This window comes from Galeopterus variegatus, unplaced genomic scaffold, assembly GCF_000696425.1.
Source record: "Galeopterus variegatus unplaced genomic scaffold, G_variegatus-3.0.2 Scaffold7653, whole genome shotgun sequence".
Classification (NCBI taxonomy): Eukaryota; Metazoa; Chordata; class Mammalia; order Dermoptera; family Cynocephalidae; genus Galeopterus; species Galeopterus variegatus.
In genome coordinates this window covers 56,790-71,317 of record NW_007733764.1, presented here as the reverse complement: position 1 = coordinate 71,317, position 14,528 = coordinate 56,790, and the positions used below count along the sequence as shown (strand labels likewise).

Genomic DNA, 14,528 nt, shown 5'->3' with positions numbered 1-14,528 from the left:
TTTTTCTCAACTATCCTTTTAAAATTGCAACCCCCTCTCTCTCCCCTTCCCTGCCTTATTTTTATCCATAGCTATTCTCGACATTTGACATACTATATATTTTACTTACTTCATTGTCTGTCTCCTGAACTAGAGAGAAGCTCCAAGAGGGCAGAGATTTGGTCTCTTTTGCTAACAATTGTATCCTCATTAATTAGAAAAGTGCCTGGCTTAATTCATGGGGTTTTTTTTTGGGGGGGGTGCAGATGGCCAGTGCGGGGATTGAACCCTGGACCTTGGTGCTATCAGCACCATGCTTTAATCAACTGAGCTAGCTGGCCAGTTTTAATTCATATTGTTGAATGAGTGGGTAAGTGAATGAATGAATGGGTGCCATCCATCTGTGTGCTCGCTGGGCTCAGCTGACAGAAGTAATGTGGAGTGACAGGCTTTTTGGAGCTGTGAGGCAGGTTCCCACAATTGCTTCCTAGGCCCATCCTCTTCTTTTGCTCCAGGTACTGGTATTGAAGAGGGCTGAAGAGTAGGTGGCTAGAGCTCACCGCTCTCTCCAGCACGATCTCTGGTCGTCAAGTGGACACAGCGTATGGGGTGGAGGCTGGAGTTGACTGGCCAGTTGTACCAAGAGGATGTGCATGGGTGCTTGTAGGTAGAGAAGCACAGCCAGTGTCCCTGAGATCCTCAATGCCCCTATGTGCCTGCTGCCTATGGGTGCATGCTCTGCCTTGCTTTGAGGTGTGGAGGGGATCTTCAAGGGTCTTCCTTGGGGAGGGTATCATAGCTTCTGCAGGTACTTGGAAGCTCCCAGGGAGGGGGCACCCAGGCTTCAGGGAAGCCATAGCTTCTGTGGAATATTGTGTTGTGGGTGAAGGAGATAATGAGCCATGTCAGACCAATATGGCATTGAGATAGGTCAGTTGCATCACCCAGGAGATATGAAGGAGGTGGTGGCAGTGTTCTGGGATTATGTTGTGTGTCTGCACACACACACACACTCCTTACAATGATCCTGTGAGGTAGGTACTGTTATCATCCTTGTTTTATTGAAGAGAATACTGAAGCACAGAGAGGTTAAATTTTTTGCTCAGCGTCAGACAGCAGAGCTGGGATTTGAGCCCAGGCAGTCCAGCTCAGAGCTCCAACCAGCACACTCTACTGCTCCCTAGCTGAACTCAGGGCTGGATACATTTATCAGCTGGTTGGGAGAGAAACTATTTTCTGTAAAGTACAGACCCATTATCACATTGGTACTGAATACGTAATCCAGGTCTATCTGACAGCACTGTCTTTTTGGGGGGCAGTGACGGGGAAGGGGATGGCAGTGTTAGACACATGTATGTGAATGTGAAGGCCCATGAAGAGGACTTTCCAGAATAGGGGTGATCTGATTCAAAGGCTGGGATTGGAGGTCAAGTGGGAGGCTTCGCTTAGAGACAGAACACTTCTATTGAAGAGAAGGGGAGTGACTGGAACTGATAGAGCCTTGGTGCCAGGATGAAATATGACAAGCACACCTGCCCATCCATGATGGTGCTGTGACCCTGGAAAGGGAGTCATGTCTGTGATTACATCAGTGAATATTGATGTCCTGAGGAATGGGGATCTAAGACTCAGCACTGCAGTCGTTGGGGGTCTCCAGGTCTGCCTTCGGACTGAGTTCTGGTATCTCTAGTCATGGCATCCTGGGGACACCAGTGCCACTGGAGGACATTGTGACAGACACAGGATCCCCAGAGGACCCTAGGGCCATATCCTGAGGGTCAAGTTGCCCTGGGCGGCCTGCTATGTTGTATTAGTCTGTTTTTGTCTTGCTATAACAGAGTACCTGAGACAGTGTAATTGATAAAGAAAGGTTTATTTGGCTCACGATTCTGGGACAGCTACATCTGGCACGGGCCTCCGACTGCTTCTACTCATGGCGGAAAACAGCAAGGCAGCCTGTAGGTGCAAGGTCACACGGCAGGAAGCAAAGGGAGGGGGAGGTACCAGCCTCCTTTAAAAAACCTGCTCTTTCAGGAACTAATAGGGCAAGAGCTTGGTCACCACCCGCTCCCCCGACACCAGGGAGGGCATTAATCTATTCATGAGGGATCCCACCCGCAATGACCCAAACAGCTCCCAACATTGCCACGTGGGGGGTCAGATTTCAACATGAGCTTTGGGGGAACGACATACCCAAACTCTATAATATGGTAAAAACAATACTGAACGCCTGCTTTCCCCACTGGGACTTACAGTTGGTTGGTTCTCAGAGAAAATAGTATCATGTCACCCTCACACTGCCCCTGCAGGGGCTGCCCAGGGTGCTTGGCGTATTGGCCAGGCAATGGTGTTTGCCTGGCTGCACTGTCTCACACATCTACTACAGTGGCTGAATGGCCCGATGTTCTCAGAGGCCACTGCTGTCCCTTGAAGTGATGGCTTGGGTGACAGAGATCTGGGTGGTGGTTTTGGTTGCTCACACAGATTATCTGTGAGAGCTGAATCTCTGTATAAACTTCCCATCTACCTGGGACAAACCGAGCTTTGGGGTTGGCCTCACTGCTGTTGCAGTGGAGAAGAGAAGGGCCTCTCTCTCCTGGTGCTGGGTGAGTCACTAGCCAGCCTCAGCCAGGCCCAGTTTCTGTGAGGAGCTGGCTCGGTGCAGGCCCCTGAGCTCCAATCCTCTTACACAGCCTAACATCCAGTGTGGCCCTGAAGAGCTGGTTTCCATGACCTTCTGGCGACCTTATCCAGCGTGGAGGGCACTCCTTAGCTCCTGGAGCACCGGCTGGGGTAAGGGGGCAGACAGCCTTCTTCCATCTCTGGAGGTGACATGCTCTTGAGCTTATTGGGGTGGGAAAGGAAACTGCGGTGGCAACTTTGCCTGCTCCCAGCACTCAGGCCACAGTCCACGGGCAGGCAGGAGGAGCCCTGGCTGATCCCTCCCAGCTTTGTCTCAACAAAATCTTTCCACGGTCAAGTTTACTCCACCGCAGGCTCACTCCTGCTCTCTGTCATTCTGTCAACATCCTTCCTCCAGGTTCCAGGCTGTTGACCTTGGGCTGCGCTGGAACTCTGGCTCAGCACAGAAGGTGCCCTTATGGCCAGCCCAAGCCCTGTGGCCCCACTGCCAGGCTTCCCTACCTGTCCTTCATTCACCTGGTCTCAGGAGGTGAGGGGCAACACTCTCTGAGCCTCAGAGTTGCTTTCTGGCCTCTTCAGCTCCACCCAGAGATGGGCAGACAGAGGCTTCACACTGCTCCTGCTCAACCTCTGCTGGGGCAGTGGTGTCCTCTAGTGGGCAGCATGCCAAACACCTCAGGCAGAACTGAGAGTCCAGCACTCCTGCGAACTGTGCCCATGCAAAAGCGCATGCTCCAATCTGCTGCTGCCGCATCCCCACTCCTGGGGCATTTGACAGGCCACACCTCCAGATCCCGGTGGCAGTCTGCTCCATGTGGGTTGCATTCTGAGTGTCCAGCTCTAACTCGGTGGGGGACTTGGACTTGGCTCCTCCTGCAGCTGGGCTGCTTCTCCATTCCTAGTGCCACCGGAAAAGCAGAGCATGTAGTGGTCCTGCCTCCCCAAGGTGGGTCTCTGAAGGCCAACCCTTAACTCCAGCAGGGGGCAGGCACGGGGCCTCATTAGGCCCTGGAGTTTCTGCTTCTTTCCTGTGGGCTCACGTGCAGTGACTCAGCCTTAAGGCCTGAATTCATTTCCTGTGGCTGCCATGACAAGGTACCACAAACTGGGTGGTTTAAACAATAGAAACTTATCATTTCATAGTTCTGGAGGCGAGAAGTTCAAAATCAAGGTGTTGGCAGAGTTGTTTCCTTCTGGGGGCTGTGAGAGAGAATCAGTTCCTTGCCTCCCTTATGGTTTCTGGTGACTGCTGGTAGTCATTGGTGGTCCTTGCCCTGTGGCTGCATCACTCCAATCTCTGCCTCCATCTTCTGATCTGTTCTCTTCTCTAAGGACACTTGTTACTGGATTAGAGCCCAACCTAAACCAGGATGATCTCACCTTCAGATCCTCAGTTACATCTGCAGACCCTTTTTCCAAATAAAGTCACATGCACAGGCTCTAGGTGGACATATCTTTTGGGGGCCACCATTCTAACCACCACAGGGCTCATGCCAGGAGGGCCTCAGGAAAACACTTCTATCCCTGCAACCTCTCCAGCCTTTCAGAACCCAAAGGAGACCAGTGTCTGGAGGGAGGCACATTTAGTGACTGTTCACACATGCACAGAGCAGCTGTCTGGCTCCTGCTGATGCCAGAGGGACTGGGGAACTTGATGCCAGCTGGGTGGATGTGTCACCAGGTTGGGCTTATACTGCCATGGTGCCACGCACCTCACCCAAGACCACTTGCCTCTACGGAACTCTGCCTCTGCCACTGGGACCCACCTGGCCCATCAGGCCGGCAGTGCTGGGTGGGGCATCCTCACCGTGCCTCTCATTAACTAGAGCAAATTACTCCACTGCCCTGGGCCTCATCTATAAAATGGAGAATTTTACTAGTGCTCACTATTACCATCTCAGCAGAGCTATTTGGGGTGGAGTTTTGCCTCAGAAATCTCTAAGTTCCAGACCCTGATGCCCTCTAAACTGACCAAACTCAAGTTCACATAAGGAGACATCAAGGACAAGTGCTGTTTTTGGCACAATAATGACCTCCAAAGATGTCCATGTCTTAATCCTCAGACCCTGTAAATATATGACCTGAGGTTCCCAAAGGAACTTTGCAGATGTGATTAAATTAAGGATTTTTTTTTTAGGAGTGATGAGAGCTTTGCTAATGCCCAGCAGACAGGCCAGAGGGTGGGTAGGCAGCAGGGGACAACTGGGCAGGTGACCATGGCTCAGGCAGGTAGGAAGGCAGCAAGAAGGGAGGATACAGTTGGGGACTGCCCTGTGAAGGGTGTGGCATCCCTTCAGCTGCTGCTTGCTGCGGCCTCGGGCTGTGGCTTAGAACTTGGTGTCCACCATGTGGAAAGCTGGCCTGCCTGAGTCAGGCATCAATGAAGACTGAAGGCTGGCTTCCTGTTGAAGTGGATCTTCCTTAGTGCAAATATGGAAGTACTGTCAGGAAGTTTGTGGATCCACTCCCACCAACTGAGGAAGAATGGATATTTCATGGCATCCTCTGCAGAGATCCGATTTTAATCCCTCAAACTGCAGCAGCTTGGTGAGGAGGTCAGCCCTGTCACTATCAAGTCAGGGGGTGTGGCTCAAAAGGTTCTCGGTTCAGTACTTGGGGTAGTTGTATGTCTTGAGCTCCTTGTTGGACAGGATGCCTGGCTACGTCTCCAAAGTTGGGCTTCCCAAGATGCAGAAGATGAAACACAGCTAGCTGTTCCTCCACCTTGGAGCCTGGGAAGAGAGACCTGCCTGTGGCCATCTCGTGGAAGATGCAGCCCACACCCCACTTATAATTTGGGTGGAGTAGTCCATGGACTCAAGGAGGATGTTAGGGGGCTGGTACCACAGTGTCACCACTTTGTTGGAGTATGTCTTTGTTGGGATTGACTTGGCCTGGGCCAGGCTGAAGTTGGCCAGCTTGGGCTCTCTCCTTTTATTGATGAGCAGGTTCTGGGGCTTGAGGTCACAGTGTAGGACCTTCCGCCAGTGGCAGTAGGCCAGGCCACAGAGCAGCTGGAACAGGAGCAGTTTCACATTGTGCATGTTGACGATATTCCCACAGTCATCCAGGTACTGCTTTAGGTCCTTGTCCAGATACTCAAAGACAAGGAAGGGGGACTTCTCCGTATGGATAATGTAGTGTAGTATGACAATGTTGACATGTTTGAGGTCCATAAGCAGGGACACTTCCAAGATGGCGGTGCAGGGTGCCTCCTCTTTGTGTTCCAGACTGATCTCCTTGAGTGCTGCAAGGTTGTCTGTGAGCTTGCTTTTACCTTTGTAAACCATGGCATAGGTACCCATGCCCAGGAGGTCCAGCTTACTGTAGGTCTCCAGTTTCCCAAAGCCAATTTTGGACAGGCTGATGTGATGGTGGCTGAGGGTCCTGTAAAAGATGGGGTTATTGAAGGTCAGCTTCTCAAGGTAGCCCTTGGGCAGTTGGATGTCTGCTGGTAGTGATAGGCGTGTGTTGATGTCCTTACCTTGCTTGAGGATCTTATGTGGGGGATGGTTGTGCATGCAACTAGAGACTGCACCTCATCTGAGGACGTGGCTGAAGCCTGGTCAGTCTCCTCATCAGATCCCATCGTCAAGTTCTCCTGCACAATCTCCAGTGCAGAGATGAGTGGGCCCATCCAGTGCGAGGTTACCCAGGGGCAGCACATGTGGGGGCCTCTCCAGGATCACTGCAGCCACCACTGCAACTCTCATCCAGGCCTATCTACTCAGTGGCATGATTGGTCTTGTCAATGCCTCAGCCTGTTCAGAGTGTCACTGACAGCTGCTGTTTGATCTTTATCCAATCCATGGTGACCTGCAGGGGGACACGAGCAACCTCAGAGCCATGGGGTTGGTGCAGTGGCACCTGCGGTGGCATCCCTGGCTGAGACCTTGCAACATCCTTCTCCTCCTGTTAGCCATAGGTGCCCATCCCAGTAGTCCTCAGCTATGGCTGCTGGGCCCAGGCCACCACTGGCTGAGGAAGAGGAGGTGGCAGCCCACCCAGCCAGTCATGAGCTTGGCTGCTGTTGCTTTGCCTCACACAGATTTGGCACCTCTCTTCCCCTGGGTGATGGAGCCCCAAAAGGATTACTCAAGGCCCATCTCTTCTGAGCAGTGAGAGACCCTGAAGGGGTTAATCTCCTGGAACCCTCAAGAGACAGGCATTCCTTCCATATGGGAAATCAACCACAAGCTCGGGTTCTCTTCCCACATTTATTCTCCAGACCAGGAAGTTACAGGAAAAGAACATAGGTGGGGTTATGACCAAGTATAGTTTAACAGTAGAGGCTGGTAACATTCAGTGAAACAAGCAAAGTGACATTCCGTAATGCAATTTGCAAAAGGTTAAGTCGATCCACCAACAAAAGCTTGATCTTAGCAAACACTGTTTTTCCCTACAGCAATTTCCCCAGCATTTTTGCGTAACTTGTCTGTCCTTGAGCCAGCGACCTTGTTGTGTTACAATTCTATATCTTACAACAGAGAATTTAGCCTGGGGAATGTTTCCTGTCTTTTGCAAGGTTAACATTTCTATATGTAATCCCAAAAGGTTAGGCTAAAATTGAGACTACAGGGCTTTGGAGGCCCTGTGAAATATATTTGCTTTATGGTATACTTCACAGGCCACCGTGGGAAATCCCCACACCCCCCCATCCCAGCTCTTTGGCACTGGCTCGAATCTGAGTGCTCATGGCGGCTTGCAGCTGAGAGCCAACTCAAGCTAAGGATCTTGAGATGGGAGATGGTCCTGGATCCAGGTGGGCCCTAAATGTAATCACAAAGTGTCCTTATAAGAGGGAGGCAAGGTCAGAGGCAAAGAAGGAGAGGAGAGTGAGAGAGTTGAAGATGCTGTGCTACAGACTTTGAAGGTGGAGGAAGGGGCCCTGAGTCAAGGAGTGCTGGTGGCTTTTAGGGACTAGAAACCCATTCTCCCCTGGAGCCTCCAGAGGAACAAACCCTGCCAATTCAGTTTAGATTTATGGCCTCTAGAACGGTAAGAGAATAAATCTGTGTTGTTTTTCGCTACTACCTTTGTGATAACTTGTTACAGCAGCCAAGGGAAACTACTAGGCATACCCATGGTTGTTGGTACCAGGGCCTCACAGCATGCCTCTCCAGTTGCCCAGTGCATGGGGGATCTGCATGCCACAAAACCTGGGCTGACTGTCAGCCTTGCCTCACTTTCCCAGGTCTACCTCTTGCAACACCTCCACTGGTGTTTCAGAAACACCCACCCACCCACCAGGAGGCATTTGTAGATATGAAGGCAGAAAGATGGCCATGACCCCATGACCTCATGGATGAGAATGCACAGCTGACTTGGTCTTGGTGTGCAGGGTCTGTGTCCCTGCCTGGTGTGTGCACTCCCCCTCAGAGCCCCAGACTCAGGACCTAGCAACTCAACCATTCACCCTACACAGACTTCTTCACATTCTCTGAAAAGGAGCCACACACGTCAAAAGCATTATTGAGAAATGCTGGTTTCACCAAGATTTCACAGGGCAATGGAAGAGGGCTTCACATCCCATGTCCTCAAGCACACTACTTAATGGAAGCCTGGGCTCTTGTCTCCCACCTCTGCACACAGTGACTGTACTATAGCCAGGCATTAGGGCCAATCTTAAAAGAAGGCAAGGAGGAAGCATAAATAGCTAATGGATAGTTTTATCTTGCAACCTTATGCCAAGGTGTGGCAGGGGCTCATCAAACCCTCTACCATTGTGCTCTTTGTGAAAACAAAAACAAAAAACAAAAACCAGGTGGAACTCCCTTGGCCAGGACTCCTGAGGTAGCATAAGTCTAGAGCCTTCTCACTCACGTTGATTCTGGATCTCCTGGAGAAGCTCTTTAGGCTGGCAGTCTTTATAAAACAGAATGGCTGGGAGAGATCTCTGACAGGGCAGCAAATGGAGACACCCTTCTGTATGCATGTCAGGTAGAATATAATGATAATTGTGTCCCACATAAGGCAGCCATCAATACCACGATTATCATTATAATTTTTTTATTTTTATTTTTTAATTTATTTTTAGCAGCTGGCAGGTATAGGGATCTGAACCCTTGACCTTGGTGTTATCAGCACCATGCTCTAACCAAGTAAGCTAACCAGCCAGCTCTAACTAGTTAATAATTCTTTATAGTAAACCTTTCTTTTTAAATTACTGTGTGTTTTCTGTCTTTCTTCTGTTAGGCCCCAACTAATACACTGGTCAAGCCAGTTACCTATTAACTATATTTGTCTGTATGGTGAAAGAGTCTCTATTATGCAGTAACTGTTTTACAATTTCACAGACATGAAATAATTGTGACAGTAATAGTTACCAGTCAGAGATCATCCACTATCTGCCAAGCTCTTTACGTACTATACATTAGCTCCTTTAATTCTGACAATAGCACTATAGGTTAGATTCTATTATTATCCCCATTTTGCAAAAGTGACACTAAAGTTTTCAGTCCTATGAATACTTGAGTGTCCTCCAGTGATTAGAATACATGATATCCTTCTTGATCTCTTGATCTATTTTACATCTAGATATCATCTGAATTTATTCTCTAACCTGACTTTTCGATCCGTGATTCTTTTTTTTGTTTTTTTGTTTTTGTCTTTTTCCATGTCCGGCAACGGATCGCAACCCTCAGTGTCGCCCCTGTACCGGACCGGGACCGGCAACGGGATCGCAACCCTCGGTGCTGCTCCCGCGCCTCTCTCAGCCAGTGAGCAGGAACCGGTCTGTATGTGGGATCCGAACCCTCGGTGGGAGCGCCGCCGCGCTTCCCAAGCGGCGCACTATAGCAGTGCGCCACCGGGCCGGCCCCATCCGTGATTCTTGAATATCTGAATTGCCTGCAGCAGCATCACTCGCTGACAAGCCAGAGAAATACATATTTGAAAGCCTGGAGGTAGAATGCCTGGTAACCTTCTGTCCATCAATGGCATCCTCACAGGATAGTTGTCCCAGACTGGGAGATCATGGTTGGATGTGACAGCTGTGGCTGGAAGATCTACCTCCATACACAACCATGTCCCAGTGTCTGACCTGATCCCATTTTGTATTCTGTACTAGAGAATACTATTCAAGTTCCTTCCCATCCACCTGACCACCTCCTGTAGACTAATTTTAGTCACCTCCAGTCTTCTATGCTTTTCAATCACTCCACAAACAAATATTTATTAACTACCTATGATGTGCCAGGTGGTGGGTGAAGTTACAATGGTGAAGTGGATAGTGTTCATCTTGGAGTATCACCAGTATCTGAACCTCTTCTGATTTGGGGGAATTTTTTGTCTCATGACTCTTGGTTTAGAAGGCAGAGCCCGCCTCCCAGAATAGAAGATGAAAATGCCACATATCTCAGTATTTCTTGCAGCTATAATGTGGCACATGACCTCTGCTCAGCCACTCAGAGGCACCCTTCTGGGCCTTTGAACCTGGCATTAATGATCTAAAGAATCAGGACAGCAGAGAATTCTCCCTCTGGTGGTGGTGGTTGCAGCAAGACCAAGTTTCTCGGGGCAGCACCATCAGGAATGTGAGTGGCAGTGTCTAGTGTCCACATCCTACCATTTGGGAATTACAAGCTATGGCATCTAGTGCTTGGTGGTGACAGCAGCAGGGTTATCATCAGGCCAGTTCTATGGTACAACTAGATTCATTGTTTCTGGCCATATAGCTTGACTCTAATTCTTCAATGCCCCCAGTGACTTAATGATTTACCAAATATCCTATTGCTAATTTACTTTTCTGCTTTATTAAGCAAGAGCCAGTTTCCATTGCTTTCACATAGGAATCCTGATTAAATCAGAAAATAGGCCCAGAATTGGGGTGCTCCAAGGAATAGATCTAAAATGTAGAGCTGGCCAAGTGGAGGAAGTAAGATGGAGAGCATTGAGGATCAGACCATTGTGGGCAGGGAAGATGGTGACCATTGCCATGTAGTTATAAAACATTTGGTTAAACGGTTGCCTGTTGTATCTTGGAACATGCACCTTCTACACACAAGGCTGAATAATTAGGGAAAATGGTAGGAGAATTCTGGATGTTAGTGTGTTAATGTGTCTTGGTTACTTCCTGCAGTTTTGTGAGGTCTTACAAGAGGCATCTAACACTGAAGGTGTTCCATCTAAAAACTGAGAGGAAGGCAGGAAACTTAGCAGGAGATAAGATGAGGAAAAAGACAAGCCTTATCCCCCAGTCTTCTCCTAAATGTCTCTGGATGACTGGATAGTTATGGGTAAGAACTTCCCGTGTATTGTTGAAAGGAGAAGGCTCATAAATGAAGGGGCAAGAGGATAGGCGTGTTGCAAGTTTTGTAACCAGGAGACTAGAGTGTCCATCCTCAAAAACTATGTGTAGCAAAGATGTCTGGCTCTGGTATTAACCCATAGAATTAACTAGAAGCAAATAGGTGACTCAAATTATTTACTGATTTACATTTTAAACTTGTATCAAAGTAAAACACACATAGAAAACTCTACAAATGATCACAAAATGGACGCTCTTGTGTAACTACCATTCAGGTCGTGAACTAGAACACAGACAACACTCCAGAGTCTACCTCCCAAATATTACTCCTTCCTCCTTTCAAACTGTTAACACTCTTCACACTTTTAGCACTATAGATTAACTTTGCCTGTTTTGGAAGTTTATATAAATGGAACCTTACAGTATACATTTATTGGGCCTGACATGTTTTATTCATTATTTTGTTTGTGAGGTTGATCTATGGTATTACGTGTACCTGTAGTTTGCTCACTTTCCTAGCTGTGTAGTACTCTGTAGTGAGACTACACAACTTATATGTCCATTCTAAAGTTGATGAACATTTGGGTTGTTTTTATATTGATTATTACAAAAACTACTATGCATATTCTTGTATATATGATACATATATTTCTGTTGGATATATACCTAGAAGTTGAATTACTTTGTCTTAGATTAATGCATATATTTGACTTTAGAGATATGAAACAAGTAATTATAACAATTTATGTTCCCACCAAATAAGAACAGCGAATAAGAGTTTCCAGTGTTCCACATCATTACCAATATTTGATTTTGATAACATTTTCTTTTAAACTTTTAATTTTAAAATACATCCAAATTTACAGAAAAGTTACAATAATAATGCAGAAAACTCTCATATGCCCTTTACCCAAATTTACCTTTTTTTCCTGTGTATCTGAAATTTTAAAAATGTTTATCATAAAATACTTATCAATTCACTGGAAGTTGCAAAAATGTGAGGGTCCTTTGAAAAGTTCATGGAAAAATGGAACTAAAAGATAATATGAATTCTTCTATGAACTTTTTGAAGACTCTTCATAGTACAGAGAGGTTCCATGTGTGCTTCACCCAGTTCTCCCCAATGGTTATATCTTTTATATCTATAGCACAATATTGAAACCAGGAAATTGACAGTGCAACTTGTGTGTCTAGTTCTACGCCTTTTATCTCATGTGTAGATTCCTATGACCACTACTGCAATCAAGATACAGAACTGTTCCATCACCTCAAAGATCTCCTTCATGCTACCTTTTTATAGCTACCCCTAAACTCCACAATCATCCCTAACCTCTGGCAACCTCCAGTCTCTTCTTCATTTCTATAACTTTGTCATTTTGAGAATGTAAATGGAATCATACAGCATGTGACCTTTGGAAAGAGGTCTTATTTCACTCTGCATATGCTGTTGAGATCCGTTCAAATTGTTGTGTGCATCAATAGCTCATTTCTTTTTTTCAAGTAGTATTCCATAGTATGGATGTACCACAGTTTGTTTAACCATTCACCTGGGCATGTAGCTCTTCTGGACAAAAACACACCACTACACAGATTGTGACAACTAAAATGCATGGTCTGCAACTTAACTGGGTCTTCAACTCTGTCTGACTATGACACTACATTGTCCTAGTCAGCTTATTCTCCCACTCTGCAACAACTATTTCATACCACTTTCTCCCTCCTCAAATTGCTCTCCATCCTTCCACCCCACCCATAGACATCTCTCCCCCTACTGTAGACAGAGAAAATAGAAACCATTAGATAAGTACTTCCATTGTCAAACCTGCAAGACTTCCTAAGTCCGCATTCATCCTATTCTTCTTTCTTGTTATATGAGAGGAAAGCACCTGCCTTCTGTCTAAGGTGAACCCTTCCATCAGTTCTTTGGAACCCATCCCTTCTTACCTTCTCAAAATCCTTGCATTATCCATTGTATGTTGAAAATTTCCATCTCAACTGTGCCTTTTCCATTATTCTAAACTGCTCCTGCAGTATAAAACAAACAACTCTCCCTTTAACCTTCACCACTTTCCAGCTCTCTAACCATTATTCAGAACACCCTGACTGTTTCCAACATTTTGCAATTATAAACAATGCTTCAGTGAAAACCTTTGTAAGTGCTTGCTTGATTACTTGTGTGAGGGTTTTTCTAGGTCATTTACTTAGAAATGGAATTTTTGGGATAGAGGGTATAAATCTTTTCAAATTTGTTAAATATTGCCACATTGTTCCCCATAGTATCTTACAAATTTAGCTTTCCATCAACAGAGCTTAAAGGTTCCCAATTACCCACAGACTTGCCAGCAATTGAAATCAGAGTATAAATTTTTTTTGCCAGTCTTTTATTTTTATTGAAACATAATTGATTGTACATATCTCTGGGGTACAGCATTGCATATCAATACCTGTGTGCCATATGTGATGCTCAAATCAGGATAATTAGTATATTCACGCTTGCACGTTTTTTGTGTGGCCCTTTATCAATTTCTTGCTACCCCCTCCACTTCCCCATTTCCCACCTCTGGTGGCCTCAGTTCTGTTCTCTTCTTTTGAAAGTTCAACGAATTATTGTGATTGTTGTATTTTTCTTTCCCTTTTTATGTATTTGTTTATTTATATATTTTTTGAGCTCGCACTTATGAGTGAGGACACTTATGAGTGAAGACCCTTCTCTTTCTGTGCCTGGCTATTTCACTTAACATCATTTTCTGTATGTTCACCCATGTTTCTGTGAATGGCAGAATTTCATTCTTTTTTATGGTAGAGTAATTTCTGTTGTGTATATATACTACATTTTCAGTGGTATTCAGTCATCTGTCAATGAACTTTTAGGTTGGTTCCAACTCTTGGCTATTGTAAATAAAGCCGCAATGAACATGGGAGTGCAGGTATCCCTTCAACATGATGATTTCCATTCCTCTGGGTATATACCCAGCAGTGGGATTGTTGGATCATATGGCAGTTCTGTCTGCCATTGTTTGAGGAAACCCCATGTGGTTTTCCATAATGGCTGTGCTAATTTACAGTCCCACCAACAGTGTAGGAGGGTTCCCCTTTCTGCACATCCTCACCAGCATTTGTTATTCTCTGTCTTTTTGATAATGGCCAGTCTAACTGGGGTGAGGTGGTATCTCAGTGTGGTTTTGATTTGCATTTCCTTGATGCTGAGTGATGTTGAGCATTTTTTCATATACCTGTTGGCCATTCGTATGTCTTCCTTTGAGAAATGCCTGTTCAGCTCCTTTGCCTGTTTTTTAATTGGGTTATTTGGTTTTTTTTTTACTGTGAAGTTGTTTGAGCTCCTTGTATATTCTCAATATTAGTCCCTTGTTGGATGCATAGTTTGCACATATTTTCTCCTATTTGGTAGGTTTTCTTTTTACTCTGTAAATTGTTTCTTTTGCTGTGCCAAAGCTTCTTAGTTTGATATAATCCCATTTGTTTATTTCTTTTGTTGGCTGTGTTTTGGGATCTTATTCATAAGGTCTTTGCCCAGTCCTACTTCCTGAAGTGTTTCCTCCATGTTTACTTTTAGTAGTTTTATATTTTCGGGTCTTATATTTAAGCATTTAATCCATTTTGAGTTGATTTGGGGATATGGCAAGAAGTCATTCTTTTA

The 14,528-nt window shown here is 46.1% G+C and overlaps 1 pseudogene; it reads right to left on the bottom strand.

Annotated features, from left to right (window-relative positions):
- Positions 1-4,949: 4,949 nt before the first annotated feature.
- LOC103607721 lies at positions 4,950-6,616 on the bottom strand (annotated as a pseudogene).
- Between the last annotated feature and the right edge of the window lie 7,912 nt (positions 6,617-14,528).